This window comes from Onychomys torridus, chromosome 17 (genome assembly GCF_903995425.1).
Source record: "Onychomys torridus chromosome 17, mOncTor1.1, whole genome shotgun sequence".
NCBI lineage: Eukaryota > Metazoa > Chordata > Mammalia > Rodentia > Cricetidae > Onychomys > Onychomys torridus.
In genome coordinates this window covers 48086162-48110795 of record NC_050459.1, presented here as the reverse complement: position 1 = coordinate 48110795, position 24634 = coordinate 48086162, and the positions used below count along the sequence as shown (strand labels likewise).

At 36.6% G+C, this 24634-nt stretch overlaps 1 pseudogene; it reads right to left on the bottom strand.

Moving 5' to 3' along the window:
- Positions 1–1359: 1359 nt before the first annotated feature.
- LOC118568988 overlaps positions 1360–24634 on the bottom strand; it is a 41586-nt pseudogene continuing 18311 nt past the window's right edge.

Sequence of the window (24634 nt, the reverse complement as noted above, 5' to 3'; positions counted from 1 at the left end):
ATAGAAGGGAGCACAAAATTCAGTAAACCTAATTTGTGGGGGTCATGTCTCATAGTATTGTGTCAGAGTTCCCCCTTTTCCTCACTTTTTAGGTTTGTCATGATGTATATTTCTACTCACATTTTAACCTACACATTGCTTGCATGTATATTATGGGTTCAAGGTAAGAATTTTTTTGTGATTCCTGAATGTGGGAACACATGTGTTTAATTCTAATGACTTCTCTTTAGTTATTTTCCTTATGTTTGCCAATTTTGACCAATTACAATGAGTTATATTTTCTTTAGTTTATTTTTTTATTATTATCCCATAGAAACCTGAATGTTTTCCAATGAGAGATAGAAATGGGGTGGATTCAGACAGAAAGTGATGTGGGAGGATCTTGGAGGAACTTGAAGAGGCTTGGAGGAGAACCATAATCAGGGGATGTTATGTGAATGAAAATCTATTTCAATGAATGGAAAAAAAGTAGTTCCATTGCACTACTATGTAAACTTCACTTTAAAAATTTCATTTAATTTTGCCTCGCGGTGGTGGCACAAGCCTTTAATGCCAGCACTCGGGAGGCAGAGGGAGGCAGATCTTTGTGAGTTCAAGGCAAGCCTGGTCTCCAAAGTGAGTTCCAGGAAAGGCTCAATACTACACAGAGACACCCTGTCTTGAAAAACAAAAATTCATTTAATTTCAATAAGTGTATTTGTGCTTTTTGAGTGTGCTCTTATGTGCATATCTGTGTTTAGCTGATCTTGAAAGACAGAAAAGGCATCCATTTGCACTATTGATAGAGATGGCTATGAATTGTAAAATGAGTGGATTTGATAGTGAACTCATCTTCCCTGAAAAAGCTATATATGATTTTATATGCTGAGACATCTTACCATATTTCACAATATTCTTTCTATCTATTTAAGAAAACATCTTTCTTTCTGCTAAGTTTTACTCCTCAAACCTCCAGGTGCAACAGGATTCACTTTCCACTTCCACAAAAATTAAATTAGATTCATCATCTGAAAACATTCATTCCCTCTGCTACAAACTTTCTCTTACATTAAAAGGCACACAGTAATTCAGTGATTAAAAGAATTATTTAGAGTTATTTCAATATTACTTAAAATTAGAGAAATATAACAACACATCCCTATGTACTATCATCCAAGAACCAAGTCTTATACAATAAGTGTCCGAGTTGAAGATTATAGACCAAAATGTACAATAAAGTACTATACATGATTTTGCTGAGCATTATCATTAGAAGAAACAAAGAGAATCACTAGCTGACGCATACATCTTGGGATGAATCACAACAGGTGTCTCTGTACCATCACTACAGTTGTTAGTAACAATTTATGAAATGAGTGTTCAGTAAGATATTTTCTCCCTTAACTTTGGAAGAGAATTTCTCTCAGGTCGAAACAAAATTATGTAGCACTTGGGAATAAAGATGCATTCCAGCAGACCTGCACTTGAGGACAAAATGGAGAAGACCTCCACTACCACCATGACCTTGCCCTTGGTGTCATGGTAGACAGGGAGAAAAGTGACCCAAACACTGCAGAACACTAACATGCTGAAGGTCAGAAATTTGGCTTCATTGAATTTGTCAGGGAGATTCCTGGCAAAGAAAGCCACAATGAAGCTCCCTAAGGCAAGGAAGCCATGGTACCTCAACACACAGTAGAATGCAGTAACTGAGCCTTTGTTGCACACAATGATGATTTGGCCATGCTCAGAGTGTGCATCAGTGTCAATAAAGGCGGGGGGGGGGGAGAAACTAGCAGCCAGATTGCACAGAGAATGACTTGGATGAGGGTGAATATGACAATGATATAGTTGGGTGTCCTTGAAACCATGAAGAACCTCATCCTTCTTCCAGGAGCTGTGACTATGAAAGCCAAAAGCACAGTCACTGTTTTGGCCAACACAGTGGAAACAGCCACAGTGAATACAAGTCCAAATGTGATTTGTTGCAAGATGCAGGTAGCTGAGTTGGGCTGGCCAATGAAGAGCAAGGAGCACAAGAAACAAAACATGAGTGAGATGAGCAATATGTAACTAAGATTCCGGTTGTTGGCCTTCACAATGGGAGTGTCATGGTGCTTGACAAAGACCCCAAGGACAAGAACTGCGAATGCAGAGAAGCATAATGCCATTGAGGCAAGAGTCATCCCCAAGGGATCTTTGGAGTTCAGAAAGATCACAGCTTTGTGAATGCACTGGTTGTGCTCTCTGTTGGCATACTGCACCTCTGGACACCTCACACACTTTTCCACATCTGGTGGAGAAAGAATAGTATGATTATTGCAGCCTTAGCCATTTATTCACCAGAAATTTCACTTTAGTGTGTAGAGGAAACATTGCACTATCTGCATTTGTTTCAGAGGACGGAGTTGAGGGACATTGCAGGATAAAATGTTTCCATTGATGATGCCATTTGTTATGTTATCAGAAAGCACAGATATTTTCAGTACATGACCTAAACTGGTGAATTGACAAAGTATAAACTCAATAACCATTATTTTGTACAGTGGTAACTTTAGATTATCTAATCCCGTGGTTGTAGTGCCTCCTGGTGTTTCTGTCTGTTTTATGAATGCTTTCCTGGTAATAGTTGGGAACTCTTTCTTCTATTGGGACACTTTCTGTGATATGTTTTCTAGTTTGAATTTACTACCCCAAAATCAATGGCATAGAAAAAATACCAAACTTACTATGTAGGGGCACTTAGAATTCACAAATGACATGCCAAGACCAAGTTCTCAATACAAAGTAGATTAATTTGACCCAGAGAACAGTAGGCCAGGATTAGGAGACAAAAACAGGAGATAGAGAATGAAGGAGAAGATGAAAGCAACAAGCGAGAGGGGAAGAGGTTTTTGGCCATAAAGACACAGAACTGCTGTGGATGGAGAGGATACAGATGTGGCATCTTAGAAGATGTCAGCTTATAAAATGAAAGGGAAAACCAGGTTAGGACAAATTGTTTAACTTTTATGGAACAGTTTAATTAAGACAGGTACAACCAATAGAGTTTTTGGAAGCTGGACTTCAATACTTTGATAACATTCCCATGATAGTCAGCCTCAGGAGGAGGAAGTGGCATAATAAGGGAATAGACCTGGGTGACTACATTTAGGAATGTAATAGCTTTAGTTATAATTCCTATTGCCTATCCCTCTTAGCACTGCTTTCATAGTATCCCATAAGTTTGGGTATGTGGTGTATTCATTTTCATTGTCCTCTTGGAAGTCTTTAATTTCTTTCCTTATTTCTTCCTTAGGTGATTCAGTCGAGTATTATTCAGTTTCCATGAGATTATAGGATTTTTGTAGTTTTTTCTGTTGTTGAAATCTAACTTTAAACCATGGTTGTCTGATAGAACACAGGTTATTCCAATTTTTTTGTAACTGTTGAGATTTGCTTTGTGGCCAAGTATGTGGTCGATTATAGAGAAGGTTCAATGGGGTGCTGAGAAGAAGGTATATTCTTTTTTGTTTGGGTGGAATGTTCTGTAGATATCGATTAAATCCAACTTCAAAAAAGGAAGGAAATCCATATCATGTCTCTGAATATTGCTCTTGAACCACACTGTTTCACAATCATTCCACTCACTCTTCTTAGCATCTTGGTATTGTACCAACAGAGTCACAATTTCTTGCAAACCCACACCCAAACATCTCACCTGTTGAGATCTGTAGGGCTCCATCAATGTCCCAATCATCACAGATGTTTCCCAGTTTGGTCCTGTCAGCAGCATTAAACACATAATCTCTTCATTACATTCATAATTAGGAGGTTTATATTGATTTTCTTCAGATAACGGCATGAAACTGTATAATTTTGACACAGTCCTACAACCACCTTTGGGCCACTGAAATACTAATGACATATTTGGCAAAAGGTCAGGGTTCCTATTGACTTCATCCATGGAAAAAGTTAAGGCCAATGGAAACTTGATGTTTTCAGTTGGTATTCTGTAAGAAGGTACAATATTTATTATGGACAAAGATCTAAAGGTAATCCTTTGTAGTAAATAGAAGGAGCTTCCTGAAATGGATGGTATTCTCAAGCAGCCCCAAATACTGAAACAACTGTCCAGTGCTGTGAAGGTGAATTGCCTAGTAAGCTAGATGTGGTGAAATGTGGTAATATTTTATTTGTATGTTAATAAATAAAGTTTGCCTGCAGATCAGAGGAAATATTAAGCAAGCCATTTAAGCAATCAGGAAAGTCAGGCAGTGGTAGCACATGCCTTTATTTGATCACTTGGCAGGCAGGGTCTCTCTATGTTCAAGGCCATACTAGGAAACAGAGCCAACATGGTGACACATGCCTTTAATCCCAGTAGCAACCATAGAGATCTGGAGGCCTGAACAGAGAGGCAGTGACCAGGAAGTGCGGTAACAAGGCTAAGAGCCAATGAGAGGGCAGAACAGCAAGGCAATAAAGGCAGAGACAGACAGGAAGTAGCACACAGTTTGGAAGCTGTGGTATGGTGAGGTAAGGTTAGCATGTGGTCCTCCCTATTTGCCTGATGTCTCAGACTTTCACCACTATATTTGGCTCCATGTTTTATATTTAGTACAACTGCTTAGGAATTCAGTTACATTTGGTGTAACAGGAATCTTAAAAGGTCTTATTAATGAAATCAAACCTGAGGCCAGTTTTTGGGGAGAATGCTGGACAATCAGAGAAGCAGAACAAGCCACAGTTTTCTCACCTTGCTAGTTCCTCAGGTGATCCTGTTTCCTCAGGCTGGAAGCTTCTCAGTCCTCCTCCACTTGAATCTCAGCTGAACTGTGTTGCTCCAAAGCCTGAATGCTTTTCCAGCCAAATGCTTAACTAACAAAATGCTTAACTAACTACATGCTTTACTTACTTAGTTCCTGGTCCTCACACCTTATATACCTTTCTCTTTCTGCACCTACTCCCTGGGATTAAAGGTTGTGTTCCTCGGATTAAAGGCATGGATCAACATGTTTAGCTACATTCTCCGTTAACAACAGAGAAACTTCAGGCTTTAACAGAGCTGATACAAGAACAGTTATATGCTAGGCATATTGAAGAATCAACCAGATCTTGAAATTCTCCTGTATTTGTTATTTAAAAAGAAATTTGGTAAATGGAGAATGGTAACAGACTAAGAGCAATTAACAAAGTAATTAAACCAATGGGCTCTCTACAATCTAGAATTCCTTTACCTACTCTGTAACCTTAAAGGGGACTCTTGTAGTTATCAATTTAGAAGACTCTTGCTTTTTGATACCCTTACAGGAAAAAGACAGAGAAAGATTTTCCTTCATGGTGCCTACTTATAGTAATTCTCAACTAGTTATAAGATAATCAATAGTGGGTTCTCCCACAGAGAATGTGGAATAGCCAAACCCTATGGAAATATTTTGTACAACAGCCAGTGGAACTAATATGTAAATATTTTCCTAAGTCTATAATTTATCACAACATGGACAAAATTTTACTAGCCAATTTAAATGCTGATAATTTAGAAAGAATATTTGAAGAAATAAAGAAAATTTTGCCTAGATGAGGATTACAAATTGCTCTTGAAAAGATATAAAGATGAGATTCTATTAATTATTTAGGATAGAAAATCGGTCTACAAAAATTTAGACCCACAAAGGTGCAAATTAGGAGAGATCAATTGTGGACTCTACATGGCTTTCAAAAAATAATTCCCATCTACGAACTGTTGTTGAGGAAAAAAAATGATGAACTGGGTAATTTTTTCAAAACATTAGAAGGTGACAAAAACATAAGTAGTCCAAGAGAATTATCAGCTGAAGCTGAGAAAGAGTTGGCCTTGGTGGAAAAGAAAGTACAGGAAGAAAATGTGGATCTTGTGCATCCAATGCTTGATTGCATTTTGATTATTCTACACTCTGAGCATTCTCCTACAGGAGTTTTAATGCTATGGAAAGACATATTGGAATAGATATTTCTACCAAATATACAGAGTAAAAAAATTTCAAACATAGGTAGAAAAGATCTCTGACTTGATTTTAAAAGGAAAATTGAGAGTTCATCAATTAGCAGGAATAGTTCTGGCAAAAACATTCTTACCTTTAACTTAAGAACATTGATAAATCATGGGTAGAAAGTGAACCTTGGTAAAGATCTTGCAATATTTTGGGGGAGAGATTAAGATTAAATATCCCAAAAGTGATCAAATTAAACTTATGAAGATAGCTGATTTGATTTTGCCTCACATAGTATGGGAAATACCCATCTATGGAGCTAGTATAATTTACTCAGATGCAAACAAACAAGAAAATGGAGGTTACAAATCAGAAAATTTAAGTAAAGTGGTTCAAAGTCCTTATAGTTCCTTAAAAGAATCAAAATTGTGGGCTATTCTATTGATATTAATAGATTTTTTTAGAAACTCTCAACATAGTTACTGACTCTGAGTATGATTAAAGCATGTTATTACATATTGAGACTCCAGAATTTATCCCTGATGAGTCAGAAATAACTTCACTATTTACTCAGTTACAAGATATAATCAGAAAAAAGAAGCATCCTTTACATATAATTCACATCCAATTCCATATGGGTCTGCCAGACCCTCTAGCACAAGGTAATGAAAGATTAATAAATTATTGATAGGACATGTGCTGGAGGTCTCAGAATTTCATTAAAAAATCATGTCAATATTAAAGGTTTTAAAAAAGAGATTTTTCCATAATGTGGCAACAAGCCAAGGAAAAATTAAGTAAATGTTCTTCTTGTTCTTTTTACAATCAGACTCTGCTACCAGCAGGATGTAACCCAAAGGGTACTCAGAGGAATGAAATCTTGAGATGGATGTGTTTCACTTTGCAGAATTTGGAAAACTAAAATAGGTACATCACACTATTGATACTTACTCAGAATTTCAATGGGCAACTGCTCTGAGTTCTGAAAAGTCTGATTCGGGAATCAAGTATTTCCTAGTAGTTACGACCATCACAGGTATACCTACACAAATAAACCTAACAATGCTCCAGCATATGTCTCTGGTAAAATAAAACAGTTTTTTTGCTTATTACAATATAAAGCATATTCCAGGTATACCACATGATCCTACATAGCCAAGCAGTCACAGAAGGTCACAACAAATTCTAAAGTATATGCTAAATAAAGAGAAAGAGGTAACAAAAAACACAGAAATAGATTACATAATGCTCTATTAACACTGAATTTTCTTAATGCTAATGAGAAAGGAACAACAGCTGCAGAAAGACATGGGATAATAGAAAAAAAAACTACAGAATTAAATCAGCCTATTTACTTTAAGGATGTGCTGACCTCAGATTGGAAACCAGGATATGTATGATGTTGGGGACAAGGTTTTGCTTTTGTTTCTACAGGAAAAAATACACTCTAGATACCATCAAAATTGATAAAGATTCAGTTTGAACAAGAGAGAACTCTTAATTGCAAGAGGTGATAGTTCAATAATTAGAAAAGGTGATAGTTCATCAACCAGCATGACCATCCAATTTAAACTAACCACACCACTAGAAATGTTTTTCTTTTAAACAACTATAATTGACAAAAGAAAACCTCCCAAAAGTTAGGCATGCAGAAGGGTTTTTGTTTTTGTCTTTCAGGAGAATGAAGGCTAAAGAATCTGGAGAACACTGGACAAATGAGACATCTGAAGAAAAAGGACAAATCATCTACAAAAAGTTCCCAAGAAAAAGAGTAAATTGGCTTATTGGTATGTCACATATAAAATTTCATAAGTCTTCCCAAATCTTTGTTTCTACTCTTCTCTAATGACATTTAACACAGATGGTTTTTTGTAGTCCCAGTTCAATTAAAAATTAAAGCTAGCTTTGGAATTGGACAATGGCTCTCTCCTTCTCTAATTCTATGCATGTTGTCAAAAGGAAAATGCAAAATCTCTGTACCATTTCAGAAGAAAGAGCCATCTTCTGATATGGGAAAGAAGAAAACATAAACATTAAAGGAGTATTCTATTGCCACTGATCTCAATTCTTTCATTATATTTTGATTCTTTAATCTTTTCTTAAGATATGAATTTCATATCAAAATTTATAATATTTATATTTTTTCAACTTTAGCTTTGATATTGATGGTCATATAGAGTACTAATTAATTCTCTGCATCTGGTATCTTCAGTGCATGTGATTAAATTTGCTTGCTTAATAAAAAGGAAGTGAGTTCAGGAAGATTTATTTCCACTCATCTAGAACATTTCTACTCATTATACAACAATGGCAGGTACAGAACATTTACCAAATCCTGTGCTTCCATTATCTTGAGATCCAGTAATCAAGGCACATCCAGATATGTCCTGAATTCTGCTTCTCCAAAACTTTCCAGCTCCTAATAAAACCACACTTCTTTTACATGCTAAATGTTGATTTTTAAAAATTCAACAAGATCCCAAGAGAATACCAGACTACTATGCCTCATTTCATATACAACATAAGATACATCAGTTCTTCTCCCAACAAATCATTATTAATGAAAAGACAAGCTGAATATTTGATTTCTGAAACATGATATTGCTCCATGATCCTGAGTTCACACAGATCAATATGCTGTCATGATGCATTTCTTCTGGTTTATCCACATTTCCTACATTTTTTGCTCATTTTACACTCCAATAGTGACTGCAAAGACTCTTTTAATATCTTAGAAGCAAATAGAAAGTGAGATGTGGCCTTCTTATAACATTTTCCTAGTAATCTATTTAGTTTGTATTCTAGAACATGTACTGCCATTATGAGAGTGTTCAGATGAGTATGGAATGATGAGCCTCTTTTAGTGAATTTGTAATACACAGAAAGTAGGAATATATTTGGCAACTCTTTGCTTTGGGTCATGACAGGCCAGTGTGAGAGTGTTCTGATGAGCCTATTTCAGTGGACATGGACTGCTGAGTAAGTAGTTATATATGGGCAAAGTCTTTCTGTGGGTGTGGTATGTCTTGTATAGTATTTGAGATGAGCCACACTGGACTATTGTTCTCTTTTATATTTTACTGTACATTTGAAAAAAAACATTAAAAAAAATAAAAAGTGGGGATGCCACATATAGTTGGTGCTGATAAAAAGCAACAAATGAGGGTACAAAGATGATAGGTGGTTCTGCTGCAGATCTTAGGCTGAGTTGGGGAGATTGGATATGGGGGAAGTATGGGAGGAAAGATTTATGGGAAACATTTCTGATATTTGGGGAGGAGTGGACTTTGGTTAAGCAATATATTCCTGCTGTATTTGGGTGCTCTGATCCAGCAATCACTGGTAAAAAGCAATGTAATGGTAATTTTAAAAATGTAAATGGTATAAAGACTGGGAAGATCTGTGGGATTCACAGAAAATGGCAACAGTGGGCCTGTGAAGACTGCCACATGACATCTGTTGCAAAACTTATGACAAGAATTTGGTGGTTGGGTCTGAGGGAAAGAAGGAGAAAATGAGGACTGCGGGTATTATAACTTGATATCTGGCAGGCATGGCTTGTTGGTTACCTGGGAATTTTTGTAGGGTTCTTTCTATACTTTGGACAATAGCTTCTGTCAGGTGTGTAGTTGATAAAACCTTTTCCCCATTCTGTAAGCTGAATATTTTGTCTAACTCTATTGTCTGAATAATAACTGGGGTTATTTTGGCGGTCATTTACATATTGTTTCATAGCATTAGCAAATAATTACTTTAATACTTCTATTTGAATTTTTCCCCTAATCTCACTCAACTTTCCTGTAGTTCTAGGTAAGACTTCAAATACTATTTTTAACAAGTATGTAGAGATTGGGCAACTTTGTCATCTTTCTGATTTTAATGGGAATTCCTTTAGTTTCATTCCATTTAAGTTGATGTAGGCTACAGGCTTGCTGTAAACTACCATCGTTGTGTAGAGGTATATCCCTTGTATCCCTAATTTTTCCAGGATTTTTGTCATGAAGGGTGTTGGATTTTGTCAAAGGTCTTATCTTCAGCTGATGCAATGAACCTCTGTTTTTTTTTTTCGTTTTGTGAAATACACTTAATGATTTTCATATATTGGAACATCCTGGAAGCTCGGGGAAGGAGCCTGCTAAATATAATAGTAAATATTTTTATGTATTCTTACACTAGTACATTATTTTTGTATCAAAGTATATAAGGTAAATTAGTATGTAATTCCTTTTAGTTGTTAATGTCTTAATATGATTTGACTTTCACTGTGATGTTGGACTCATAAGATTAATTGTGCAATGTTCCTTCCTCTCTGGCTTTTGGGATGATTTAGGAGTATTAGCATTTCTAATTTTGAAAGTCTGGAAGAATTTTCTACTAAAATTATTTGGCTCAGCCTTTTTTGATTACGAGAATATTAATGGCTGCTTCTATTTCAATAGTTCTTTAAGTCCTGTGCAAATTGTTTATATGAATGCATTGAGGAAATTATCCATTTATTTGAATTTGCTCTTTGGCGGTGTACAGATTTTTAAAGTATGTCCATATGATTATCTGGATTTTCTCATTGTCTGTGGTTAAGCCCCCTCCACTTACATTTCTGATTTTGTTAATTTGAATATAAACTCTCCTCATTTTACATATTTTTGAATATGTATTGACCATACTGATTTTTCACTTTCTGTAGATTCTTTTTGTATTATTCTCATTGATTATATTTTACTGGTTTCATTTCTAAGTATGATTATGACTTTCTTTCTACTACACTTCGGTGTCATTATTTGTTTATGTACTAGAGCTTTCTAGTGTATTGTTAAATAACTAATGGGAAAATACATCTTTTCTTATGTAGGCACTTAATGACATAAACTTGCCCCTTACAAAGTCTAACATTATGTCCAATATGTTTGGATATGCTGTGTGTTCAGCTTCATTGAATTCTAGAATTCTTAAATTTTTCATTTCTATTTTGATCCATTTTTCATTCATTACAGAATTTTTCAATTTCCATGCTATTGCAAGCTTCTAGCTGATGCTGTTGTTTTATATATATATATGTAGCTTTAATCCACAATGATCTGACAGATTGCAGTGAGGTTTTTTTTTTTTAATGTTCTTGTATGTACTGTGACTTGCTATATGTCTAAGTATATGGGCAATTTTGAAGAAAGATCTCTAAGGTGCAAAATAGACTTTATATTTTTTTGTTTGTGTGAAATGTTCTGTAAATATCTGTTATTTCTATTTGGTTTACAAAATCTGTTAGCTCCATTATTTTATGAGCCTAACCTGGCCATTGGTGCAAGTAGGTTATTGAAATCTCCCACTAAAATTGTGTGAGGATCAATATGTGAAACTATAGTAGCAATTACTTTGCAAACATAAATACCCTCGTTTTAAGGGTATATATGTTAAAAATTGAAATGTCATCTTCATAGGTATTTACTCTGATGAGTCTATAGCATCCTCCTCTATTTCTTCAGATTAGGTCTTATTTGAATACTATTTTTTATATTTTGAAGTGAATAAACAAACATGTTTTTTGCTTCATTTTCTAGGAATATCTTTTTCCAACCTCCTAAACTGAGCTAATATCTGTCTTTGACATGGAGGAGTCTTTGTTGGATGCTATAAACAGATGGGTCATATATTCATGACCATTGTATTATACTGAGGCTTTTTATAAGGGATTTGAGACCATTACTATTAATAGATATTAATGAGCATGTGCAAGGTATGCCATCATAAGTATTAGGCTCCAAAAAGCCTGTTCATGCACCAGAGATGTATGTTTTTCTGTTACTTTGATTTTGTAACTTATTTTGGTGGCTGTATGTTGCTTGGTAGAAAAATTTCTGCTGTTCTGAGAGGCCTGTTCACTGAGGTTTCCATGTAAAATATATTTTTATATTTTGGGAGCTGAAACTGATTAATGAAGAAGGACCATGTAGGGTTATGGGATGGGTTGGTTCCTTTGAATCAAGGAAATTAGGTTTGTCCTCCAGTATCTCTTAGACCCCTAGGAATACATTAGAGAGTCAGGAAAGGACAGGGAAGAAAGTCTGTTATAAAACTGAGGATGGTCATGTGTGATTAGAATGGGAAGAATGGAAGAAGAGGTGAATATCTGTATATAGCCAATCTGCCTTACTGGCCATGATTTTCTGAGTTTTCCCTAGGTATAGTTGCCAAGATTGCATGACTATGAAAAAAGCATAGAGTATGGAGTAGGATCTGTGTGAATCACTGGAGAACTTGATGTGGCTAGCTGAAGCAGGTGACCTGCAGCAGAACTTGGTATATGACATGGCATTGGTTTTTTAAGGAACTGAAGGAGAGGTGAACATTTGCAGTTAGGTGTTATGCTTCCCTTCCTAGAATGAACCAAAATTATGCAGGCAATGTCTCCTCAAACTTGGGGCTGTGTTAAAACAATGAATGATAGGAGGAAAGTTAGGAAGGGAGGATTTCTATGTTACATTTTGGCAACAGGGTCATTGGTAGAGAATTGAGTGCCCAACTGTACCCTGTTACTGATCTGGGGCAGGGATTCTGTGATTGTATTTGTCAGAATGGAGGGAAAGGTAGATTGGATTGGTTGGAATGGAGGGAAAGGTAGTGATCTGCAGTTAGTCTATTACCATGCATGATTTAAAAGAAAATTGGTGCAAAGTAACCTTGATGTGTGTTTATAACAGAGGTTGTAACATAATCTCAAGATGCAACTTGTGTAACAGTGTGAGAAGCATCTGAGTACTTTCACTTTTAATATTTACTTACTTTTTGTAATTGACTGTTCAGAAAAGTTGCACAGTTGTCACATGTGCTTTGACAATTGTGGTTTCCTCGAAGATGAAGAAATGACTGTTCATCACAGATAAGGCACCCGTGACAGAGCAAGTCAATTATTCAACCCAAACATATACTTGTCAATCAAGTCTCTACCCTGTAACATGTCCACCAACAAGTCTATGTAGGCCACTTGCATGTGGAACTCTCCAAGTCTCTCTCTTACTAACAGCCTAGTCTATCCCATTTTCCATACCTGTTTCTACATTATTCCAACTACCAAATGGGGCAGGGATTCCCATCTCTACCAGAGTCAACAATGGCCACCAGAATTCTAGGTAGGCCACCTATCCTTGAACGACTTCCACTGTTTTTGTCCCCCAAATGCTATTACCAATCCATAACTCTCCAGACCACAATGCCCCAAGTGATTCTGAGAGTGATTCTCTGCTCAAATGAAGAACATGCAGAAGTATAAGATATCCACATTGGAGGCCCACTTCTATACTACATCACATTGTGGTGTCCCACTCTATCCACAATCACAAATCCCTGTGCATCAAAGTGTGTCAGCTCCAACCTGGGTAGAGCCCCCTGATGGGCCAGAGCACAATCCCACCACTAGAAGTTTTCCCTCCAAATTAAGTGGAGATGCCTTGAAGAACCTCAGGCCACAAAGGAGGGAAAAACAGAAACAGGAACAAAACACATCCCAATAAGAACTTATAAATAAGCATCTAGGCTTATATTCACCACAAACTTAGAAGCCTAGACACAAGTGTAAGTATACAATCAACAACAGCTGAGGTACTATGTCACTAGCAATGCCAGCTATCTTACTACAGCAAGCCCTAACTATTCCAACATAGCTGAAGTAGAATAAAAAAGACCTTAAAACCAACTCCTTAGAAATAGTTAAGGACCACAAGGAGGAAATGAATAAATCCCAAAATAAGTAGAGGAAAGGATGAATGAAACAGTGTAGGAAATTATTAAATCCTTCAAAGTCAAGTATAGTGATATTTTATTTGTATTGAAATGTGATTTTCTTTGTATGTCAATAAAGTTGCCTTGAGGTCAGAGCAAGCCAGAGCAGAAGCCGAGCAGTAGTGGGGCACGCCCTTAATCCCAGCACTTGGGAGGCAGAGCTAGGCGGTTCTCTGTGTGTTCAAGGACATAGCCAGCATAGCAGACACACGCCTTTAATTTCAATACCAACCATAGAAGACCTGGAGGTCTGTACAAACAGGCAGTGATGAGGAGGTCATGTGGCTGGGTTTACAACCAATGAGGGAGGAGAACAGGAAGTCTTTAAATAGACAGGACGCACAGAAGTAGGTCTCTTGCGGAGAGGAGGAACCACAGAAGCAGTGAAGGGTAAGGTTTTCCGCTTTGGCTCTGACCTCGTGGTTTTTAACTCTGCAACTGGCTCTGTGTTTCTTATTTAACAAGCAGGATACATCTACAATTGGCGCCCAACGTGGGGCCCGAACCCACGACCCTGAGATTAAGAGTCTCATGCTCTATTTATATAAGACATTTTAAAGGAAACTATTTAAAGGAGATTTTTTTTCCACATTAAGAAAAGATGGGTTTTATGTGTACATTGGAAGAAAATTGGGCTTTGTTTGAAATTTTAGGCAGTATGGTAATGGAACAACTATATGAGAAGATTAATGTTGATCGAATTATGTACATTATTAATCTTCTTATGCTTATTTTACTATTTAAAAAGATGGTCAACTTAAGTGCCAGGATAAAAATTTCAGAAAAACCTGTTAAAATGAATTATAGAGAAATTCAGATTCAGACAGAAGAAAATAACAGTGAAGTTGTTTCAGGATTGGATTATAAGGTTACAGAAAGAAAGCCTGTTTTCACACAATCACCCTTAATTTGTCCGGTAACCATACAACAGCAGCCTGGTCAAATGACTACACAAAATATTTGGACTCCAGTTGAAATGTTAGACTTACGAAGGTTTAAGGAGGCAATAGTATCTTATGGCATGCATTCTCCATATGTAAAACAAATGTTAAACCCCTGGTCAACTTATAATAGAATTATACCACAGGACTGGCGGGAGCTGGCACAGGCGGTTCTGGAACCCGGACAGCAGCTCCAGTGGCAAATGTGGTTCAAACAGGAAGCTAAAAACATAGCAAAACAATGTAGTGATAGAGGTATACAAATCTTCCAGGATCAGCTTGTTGGAGAAGGCCAATATGCTGCAGTACAAACACAATGTTTATATGATATGCAAACTCTAATTCTATGTCGAATGGCAGCCTTGAATGCATGGGACAGAGTTGAGGAACCAGGGAAGAAAACTGAGTCATTTACAAAGGTTATACAGGGCCCAAAAGAGTCTTTCACAGATTTCTTACAAAGACTGACTTCAGCAGTAAAGAGAATGGTCCCAAATTCAAAAGCTAGCCAGATAATAATTGAATCTTTGGCTTTTGAGAATGCAAATGAAGCATTCAAGAGAATAATCAGGCCGTTAAAGGTGAGATCTGCACCCTTGGAAGATTGGATTAGAGACACGGTAAATGTTGAGGCTCATGATCATGATAATATGTGGGTAGGAGAAGCAATTTCAAGAGGTTTGAGGAATGTTAGATGTTTTGGATGTGGAAAGCAAGGACATTTGAAAAGGGACTGTAAACAGGGCACTTCTAGAAACAATGTTTCTTCAAGGAACAATGGCAACAGAACGCCCCTTCCTTCAGGAGTATGTAGAAGGTGTGGTAAGGGAAGACATTGGACCAATGAATATAGATCAACAAGGGACAGACAAGGTAATACTTTGCCTCAGTCTTTGGGAAACTCCCAGAGGGGCCTCAGGCGGCACCTACAGTGAATCCAGTTCAGACTTTTCATGCAATTGTAGAAGAGACCCCTACTCAGAGCAGTTAAATGACCAAATGCCTATTGGAATAAACCAGGCTACTCAGAGTAATGGAACATCTGAGACAGAGAGAACAGAAAATTCAGGAGAGACCATAAAGAAAATTTTTTGGCAAACTTCTATAAATGAACAAAGACCACAATTAACAATAAAAATAAATGGTGTTTTGTTGTCTGGTCTGGTAGACACAGGTGCTGATGTTACCATAATTGCACCAGAATTTTGGCATCCATCTTGGCCTCTTCAGGAGGTAAATGTTCAACCGTTAGGAATTGGAACATTATCTCAAGTTAAACAGAGTGCAAGATGGCTCGAATGTATAGGCCCAGAAGGACAGAGAGGCAGATTAAAACCATATGTGGCTAACATAGCCATGAACCTGTGGGGTCGAGACCTGTTACAACAATGGAATACTCAGATTAACATCCCTCCAACCTCAGAAATAAATAATAAACTAGCACATGTTTCTGAGAGAAATATTCGAAGGTATTATTCTAATGAGTGGTCACCAGCCATCCATATTATACAAGAACAGGGCAGAAAAACTGATGATCTTCCAAAGGCACCAACAGCTCTACCTTTAAAATGGTTAACAGACAAGCCTGTATGGGTTCATCAATGGCCTTTAACAACAGAGAGACTCCAGGCTTTAGAAGAGCTGGTAGAAGAACAGTTAAATGCTCAGCATATTGAAGAATCTACTAGCCCATGGAATTCTCCTGTATTTGTTATTAAAAAGAAATCTGGTAAATGGAGAATGGTAACAGACCTTAGAGCAATTAACAAAGTAATTCAGCCAATGGGCTCTCTACAATCTGGAATTCCTTTGCCTACTCTGTTACCTAAAGGATGGCCTCTCATAGTTATCGATTTAAAAGACTGTTTCTTTTCAATAGCCCTACAAGAAAAAGACAGAGAAAGATTTGCTTTCACGATGCCTACTTACAATAATTCTCAACCGGTTAGAAGATTTCAATGGAGAGTCCTCCCACAGGGAATGTTGAATAGTCCAACCCTGTGCCAATATTTTGTACAACAGCCCTTGGAAGTGATACGTAAAAAATTTCCTAAATCTATAATTTATCATTATATGGATGATATTTTACTAGCTGACTCAAGTGCAGATACTTTAGAAAGAATGTTTGAAGAAGTAAAGAAAATATTGCCTGGCTGGGGATTACAAATTGCTCCTGAAAAGATACAAAGAGGAGATTCTATTAATTATTTAGGATATAAAATAGAGCTACAAAAAATTAGACCTCAAAAGGTACAAATTAGGAGAGATCGCCTACAGACTCTTAATGACTTTCAAAGATTATTTGGGGACATTTCTCATCTACGAACTATTGTTGGGGTAAAAAATGATGAACTGAATAATTTGTTCAAAACCTTAGAAGGTGACAAGGACTTAAATAGTCCAAGAGAATTATCACCTGAAGCTGAGAAAGAATTGGCCTTGGAAGAAAAAAAAGTACATGAAGGACATGTAGATCGTATTGATCCAAAGCTGGATTGCATTTTGGTTATTTTACCTTCTAGGCATTCTCCTACAGGAATATTAATGCAGAGAGAAGATATTATATTGGAATGGACATTTTTACCAAATAAACCAAATAAAAAATTAAAAACTTATGTGGAAAAAATCTCTGACTTAATTTTGAAAGGAAAATTGAGACTTCGTCAGTTAGCAGGAATAGACCCAGCAGAAATTGTTGTACCTTTAACTAAAGAGGACATTGAAAAATTATGGACAGAAAGTGAACCTTGGCAAAGAGCTTGCAGTAATTTTTTGGGAGAAATTAACAGCAAATATCCTAAAAGCAATATAATTGATCTTATAAAGAGAGCTGATTGGATCTTGCCTCGAATTGTACGTGAAAAACTCATATCTGGAGTTCGGACATTTTATACAGATGCCAACAAACAAGGAAAGGCAGGTTACAAATCAGAAAATTTAAGTAAAGTGGTTCAAAGTCCTTATAATTCAGTTCAAAAATCGGAATTGTATGCTATTCTGTTGGTATTAATGGATTTTTCAGAAAATCTCAATATAGTTACTGACTCTCAGTATGCTGAAAGAATGGTATTACATATTGAGACTGCAGAATTTATCCCTGATGCTTCAGAATTAACTTCACTATTTATTCAATTACAAGATACAATCTGGGAAAGGAGTCATCCTTTATATATAACTCACATCCAATCCCATACTGGTCTGCCAGGCCCTCTAGCACAAGGTAATGATGAGATTGATAAATTATTGATAGGAAATGTGCTGGAGGCCTCAGAACTTCATAAGAAACATCATGTCAATAGTAAAGGTTTAAAAAATGATTTTTCCATAACCTGGCTTCAAGCCAAGGAAATTGTAAAGAAATGTCCTACTTGTTCCTTCTACAATCAGACACCATTTCCAGCAGGATGTAACCCAAAGGGTACTCAGAGGAATGAAATCTGGCAGATGGATGTGTTTCACTTTGCAGAATTTGGAAAATTGAAATATGTACACCATACTATCGATACTTATTCAGGATTTCAATGGGCAACTGCTTTGAGTTCTGAAAAAGCTGATTCTGTAATCACTCATTTGCTAGAAGTTATGGCCATCATGGGTATACCTGCACAAATTAAAACTGACAATGCTCCAGCATATGTCTCTATTAAAATGAAACAGTTTTTTGCTTATTATAATATAAAGCATATCACAGGTATACCACATAATCCTACAGGCCAAGCAGTTATAGAAAGATCCAACAGAACTCTAAAGGACATGATTGTAGCTAGAATTTTTCTGCCTGGCCCAGTCAGGACAAATCTCTCTTACCCGCCAGTCCCACAGTCGCTCAGACCCAACCAAGTAAACATATAGAAACTTACATTGTTTATAAACTGTATGGCCGCAGCAGGCTTCTTGTTATCTACTTCTTCTATCTTAAATTAACCCATTTCTGTTAATCTATATTTTGTCACATGGCTCATGGCTTACCAGTGTCTTTACCTGTTGCTTTTCATGGCGGCGGCTGGCGGTGACTCTCTCCAGCCTTTTACTTCCCAGAATCCTCTTCTCTCTTGTCCCGTCTATACTTCCTGTCTAGTCACTGGCCAAACAGCATTTTATTTGCAAAAACCCCCAGAAATAGACTGCACAATGCTCTATTAACTTTGAATTTTCTCAATGCTAATGAGAAAGGAACAACAGCTGCAGAGAGACATTGGTTAATAGAAAAAACAACAGAATTAAATCAGCCTATATACTTCAAGGATGTGCTGACCTCAGAATGGAAACCAGGGCATGTGTTACGTTGGGGATGAGGTTTTGCTTTTGTTTCTGCAGGAGAAGATAAGCTGTGGGTACCATCAAAACTGATAAAGGTTCGATTTGAACAAGAGAGACCTCTTAATTAGAAGAGGTGATAGTTCATCAACCAACATGACCATCCATTTTAAACTCACTTATACCATTAATACATGCATTTTCATTTAATCAGATGTAACTTGCCAAAGGGGGACCTCCCCAAAATTAGTCTTGGGGAAGGGTTTTTGTTTTTGTCTTTTAGGAGAATGAAGGCTAAGGAATCTGAAGAACACTGGACAAATGAGACAACTGAAGAAAAATGAGACAACCCAGGAAAAAAGAGTAAAATGGCCAATTGGTATATCATCTACAAAATTTCATAAATCTTTCTAAATGTTTGTTTCTGCTCTTCTCTAAAAAATTAATACTCTTAGTCTTCTTGTAGTCCCAGTTCAATTAAAGCTTCAAGCTGATTTTGGAGTTGGAGAATGGCTCTCTCCTCCTTTAAACTCAAGCATGTTGTTAAAAGGAAAATGAAAACTCCCTGTATCATACCAGAAGAAAGAGCCATCTTCTGACATGGGACAGGAGAAAAACCAAATTAATTAAGGGACTATTCTATTACTAATCTCAATTCTTTGATTCTATTCTGATTCTTTAAACTTTTCTTAAAGTATGAATTTTATATCAGAATTCACAAGATATATATATATATATATATTTTAAACTTTGTTGAGATAATAATGGTCATATGAGTACTAATTAATTTAGAGAAAAGGCTTCGATTAGCTGCCTATACATGTCTTTGTGTTCGAGTCTCTTTTCAGTTTTCTGCAGGAAATCACGGCCAGGCCTAACATCAAATGAAATCTCCAGGAAGAAGATGGGGCCCCACAACGACAATTCCACGTGGAAAATAATATCACTAAGCTGACAAACATCATCTACAGATCAGCTTTGGACTACAAAGTGCTTAGAGCAATTCTGAGATGGCTAGCTGAGATGATCCAGTTTCAAAGACTGCTTGAATAAGGACTTGAGATAAACCCTGAACTTTGGCATTATGGATAACAAAGAATATAGTTACCTTTCCTAGATTTTGTCAATTAACCCAAAATTTTTCTTTTCAGAATAAAGATAACTTCGCCCATACCCAGCAGGAAGCAATTTTAAGAATTTGACGCCCACATTCCCAAAGGGGTGGTGTGGGGTGGGTGGTTTTTTGGTCTTTTTATGGGTATTGGGTCTGGGATAGTTTTCATTGTTTAGGAGGGTTGGTTACAAGTTGTTGTTAAGGGTTAGGAAAAGGGCTAGGCAAAAGGTGCTTGTTAAAAAAAAAGAAAAAAGAAAAAGACAATTACTAGTTTTAAATACTTTACATTCAATTAGATTGTTTTATATTGTATACAAATTATTATTATTGAGATTGAGATTGTTAGAATATACCATATACGTATTTCTAATCTTGTTCGAGATATTGTATTTATACCATTCATTTAGCAATGGAATGCAATTTGCTAATCCTTGAATGTTTGTATTACCAACTATTAGGATATATAGAAATGAAAGTTAGTGGTTAGACATTACAATTGAACTTGTGGTCATATTAGGTGTGTTTTCAAGATCAAACAGATATATTTTAGATAGACAGGTCATCTTCAAACTCTTCAGAGATCTACAGAATATGGCATTTAAAATGTTTTAATAACTTAAGAATTTTTCTTTTTTGCTATGACTATGAGACATGACGGCTCCTGGCAGTACCAATCTACTTCAGAGAAAATATGGGCATTGAAGAAACTGCATATGGAACTAACTTTCATTGTGGCAAAAGTCAGCCACTGGACAACAAAGTATCCTCGAATCAACTGCTGACAAACAGGACAGACAGGACATGAAACCAAGGACTACCAATTCTTGCCAAAACAAGTGTGGTTGTGGCTTTAACAAAAGGCATCTTCTGAAAGCAGGACAATATGGCACCATCCCTGAAGTGAGTGACCTTTGCAATCTGTAAAAGGCCTTTTCTTTGAAGGCAGCTGAACAGGGAGTGGGCCAATGGCTTCTGATATGCAATGGAACAGCAGATAAAACAGTTATTCTTGAGGAATAACTAAGCTCACCTCTCTCAATAGTACACTGGGGTTTAATAGTGAGATGTGGAGAAGAACAGGATGCCAAGATGAAGCCACATATACACAGCCAAGAAAAATGGACAGCTGAATTGAAAAGACATCAATAATTTCCAGAATTTAAAATCCTAAATCATGACATGACGCTAATGGAATTCAGGTGTTTCTGGTACATGGACTGCTCTCACCAAATGTGAGGTCAAACTGTTGACCTTGTATACATCTTAGTTCACAAAAGAGTCTGTCAGATACATTAAGCCTGTAGGCTGAAGATGATGCCCCAACACTGTGGAGAAACCTCAGATGACTGTCCAGGCAGCTGGCTGTTTCTGTCAACTCACATTTTTTTTTTGAAGCTGCTTGCATGCATTTCTTGTTTTTATTTTTTATTAGGTAGTATTCTTTCCTTCTTGGGTCTCTGAGGGAGTTGAAGATCAGTTAGTTATAGTTATAATTATCTTTGTTAAGGATTTCAGAAAAACTCACTAAGAGCTGTAAGTGTATAAATTTGAAAGACGTTATAAGACAGTTCCGTTAGCTATATAAGTTAGGATAAAAAGTGAATCAGGTACATTCTGGACTTACCAAAATAGGATAGATAATGGAATTATTTTCTCTGAATTTGTCAAATACAAATGGACTAGACATTGTTTAGGTATTTATTGTTTGTGTATATGGCATATATAGTTATTGTACTTTTGTATATAGTTTTTCTTATATTAGTTATAACTTTTTCCTTTTTTTCTTTTTATTAAAATAGAAAAGGGGAAATATAGTGATATTTCATTTGTATTGAAATGTGATTTTATTTGTATGTGAATAAAGTTGCCTTGAGGTCAGAGCAAGCCAGAACAGAAGCCGAGCAGTAGTGGGGCACGCCCTTAATCCCAGCACTTGGGAGGCAGAGCTAGGCGGTTCTCTGTGTGTTCAAGGACATAGCCAGCATAGCAGACACACGCCTTTAATTTCAATACCAACCATAGAAGACCTGGAGGTCTGTACAAACAGGCAGTGACAAGGAGGTCATGTGGCTGGGTTTACAACCAATGAGGGAGGAGAACAGAAAGTCTTTAAATAGACAGGACACACAGAAGTAGGTCTCTTGCGGAGAGGAGGAACCACAGAAGCAGTGAAGGGTAAGGTTTTCCGCTTTGGCTCTGACCTCATGGTTTTTAACTCTGCAACTGGCTCTGTGTTTCTTATTGAACAAGCACCAGGCAGAGCTCCAGGAGTCTAATCAAAGAATGAGAAGAAGAATTCTATGAGCAAGAGGCATCATGATCATGATGGGGAAATCTACAGAGATAAGCAAACCAAGGTAAACTATAGACCAACACCTGTAGATCTTCCATGGAAATCAACTAGGCCCTCTTCATAATCAAGGCAGTGGTGTACCTCGTCTGTTTAAGGGGCTCCTTTGCATTAGGATCAGGATCCATCCCTGAAGAATGAACCAGCTTTGTGGAGCCCACCACCAAAAATTAGACACCTTGCACATGCTTGATGTGAAGGGAGCCAAGCTCTGATTACTCCCTAGAGGAGGCCTTAACTTGACAGAGGAGATAATGGGAGATGGGCTAGAGGAGACTGCTCAGGGGCAGGAACAGGGAAGAGAGGGGAATCTGTGGTTGTTATGTAAAATGAAAAACTAACTTCTTAATAAAAAAGATCTGAAAATTCATTAGAAATAATAAAGAAAACATACAATGAGGGAATTCAGGGAACAAAATCTAGGTAAGCAAACAGAACTATCCATATAAGCATTGCCAACCGAATACAAGAGATGGAGTAGAGAACTTGAGGCATTGAGATATGAGAGAAAAAAAATAGATACAATTATCCAAGGAAATGTTAAATCCAAAAAATCCTTGACACAAAACATCCAGGAATACTTAAACACTATCAAAAAGCCAATTATAAGAATAATAGGACCAGAAGAATGAAAGAATAACTTCACACATTCTCAAAATATATTTTTTCAAATTGTCAAAGAAAAATTTTCTTACCTGGAAAAGGAGAAGCCTATATAGGTACCAAAAAACAAAAAAACAAAAAAAGAAAACTATACACCAAATAGACTGAAACTTAAAAAGTATACACTTGCAAAATAAAGAAAACATTAAATATACATAACAAAGAAAGAATATTAAATACTGCAATGAAAAATGTGTAGTAACAGACAAGTTGTGATGGAGCATGCCTTTACTCCCAGCACTCAGGAGGAAAAGCCAAGCAGACCTCTGAGAGTTGAAGGCAAGCCTAGTCTACAGAGTGAGTTCCAGGAAAGGCACAAAGCTACACAGAGAAACCCTGTCTCAAAAAAAGGGGTGTTATAGCATATAAAGTTAGACCTATATGAGTTTCATCTGATTTTTCAATGGAATCTATAAAATCCTGAATGATGTGGCCAAATGCTAGAAGATCACAGGTGACAACACATACTTCTATACCCAGCAAAACATTCAATCCTCACAAAAGGAGAAAATATGATACTCCATAATAAATTCAAATTTAAATGGTATCTACTCACATATACTGCACTATAGAGGGAAATAGAAGAAAAACCACAAAGTAGAACTTAAATTCACTCATGAAAATACTGGAAAGAAATAATATGTTACCAGCAAAGCAAACAAAGCCAAACACACAAGACACCACCATCAACAATAACTATTAAAACCCCAGAATTTAACAATATTGGTGGATCTTTCCTGTGATGAGTATGTGATGCCCTCTTCATCTCTTTTGATTGATTTTACTTTGAAGTAAAAAAATAAATTGTAGCTGTTGAGATTTGCTTTGTGGCCAAGTATGTGGTTTATTTTAGAGAAGGTTCCATGGGGTGCTGAGAAGGAGGTATATTCTTTTTTGTTCAGATGGTATGTACTGTAGATATCAATTAAGACTATTTGAGTCATAACATCATTTAAGTCCTATATTTCTCTGTTAAGTTTCAATTTGGCAGATATATCCAGAGGTGAAAGTGGGGTTTTATATGTGATTTAAGCTTTAGTAATATTTCTTTTACATTTGTGGGTGCCCTTGTGTTTGGGGCATAAATGTTCAGAATTGAAACTTCATCTTGGTTGATCTTCCCTGTGATGAGTATCTAATGTCCTTAATTATCTGTTTTGATTGATTTTAGTTTGAAGTATATTTTGCTGGATATTAAGATGGCATCACCAGCTTTTATTCTTAAGACAATTTGATTGGAAAGTCTTTTCCCACCCTTTTAGTCTTAGGTAGTGTTTATCTTTGTATTTGAGATGTGTTTCCTGTATGTAGCAGAAAGCTGGGTCCTGCTTTTGTGTCCATTCTTTTAGTCTGTATCTTTTTAAAGGTGAATTAAGCCCATTGGTAATAAGGGATATTAATGACCAGTGATTGTTCATTCCTGTTATTATTTTTTCTTTTTCTTTTTGGTGGTAGTGTGTCTGTACTTCTCTTGTTTGGTGTTTATTGTTGTGGTATTATCTATTGCCTGTGTTTTCTAGGGTGTATGTGACTTCCTTATGTTGGAATTTTCCTTCTAGTGCTTTCTGTAGGGCTGGGTTTGTGGATAAGTATTGTTTAAATCTGG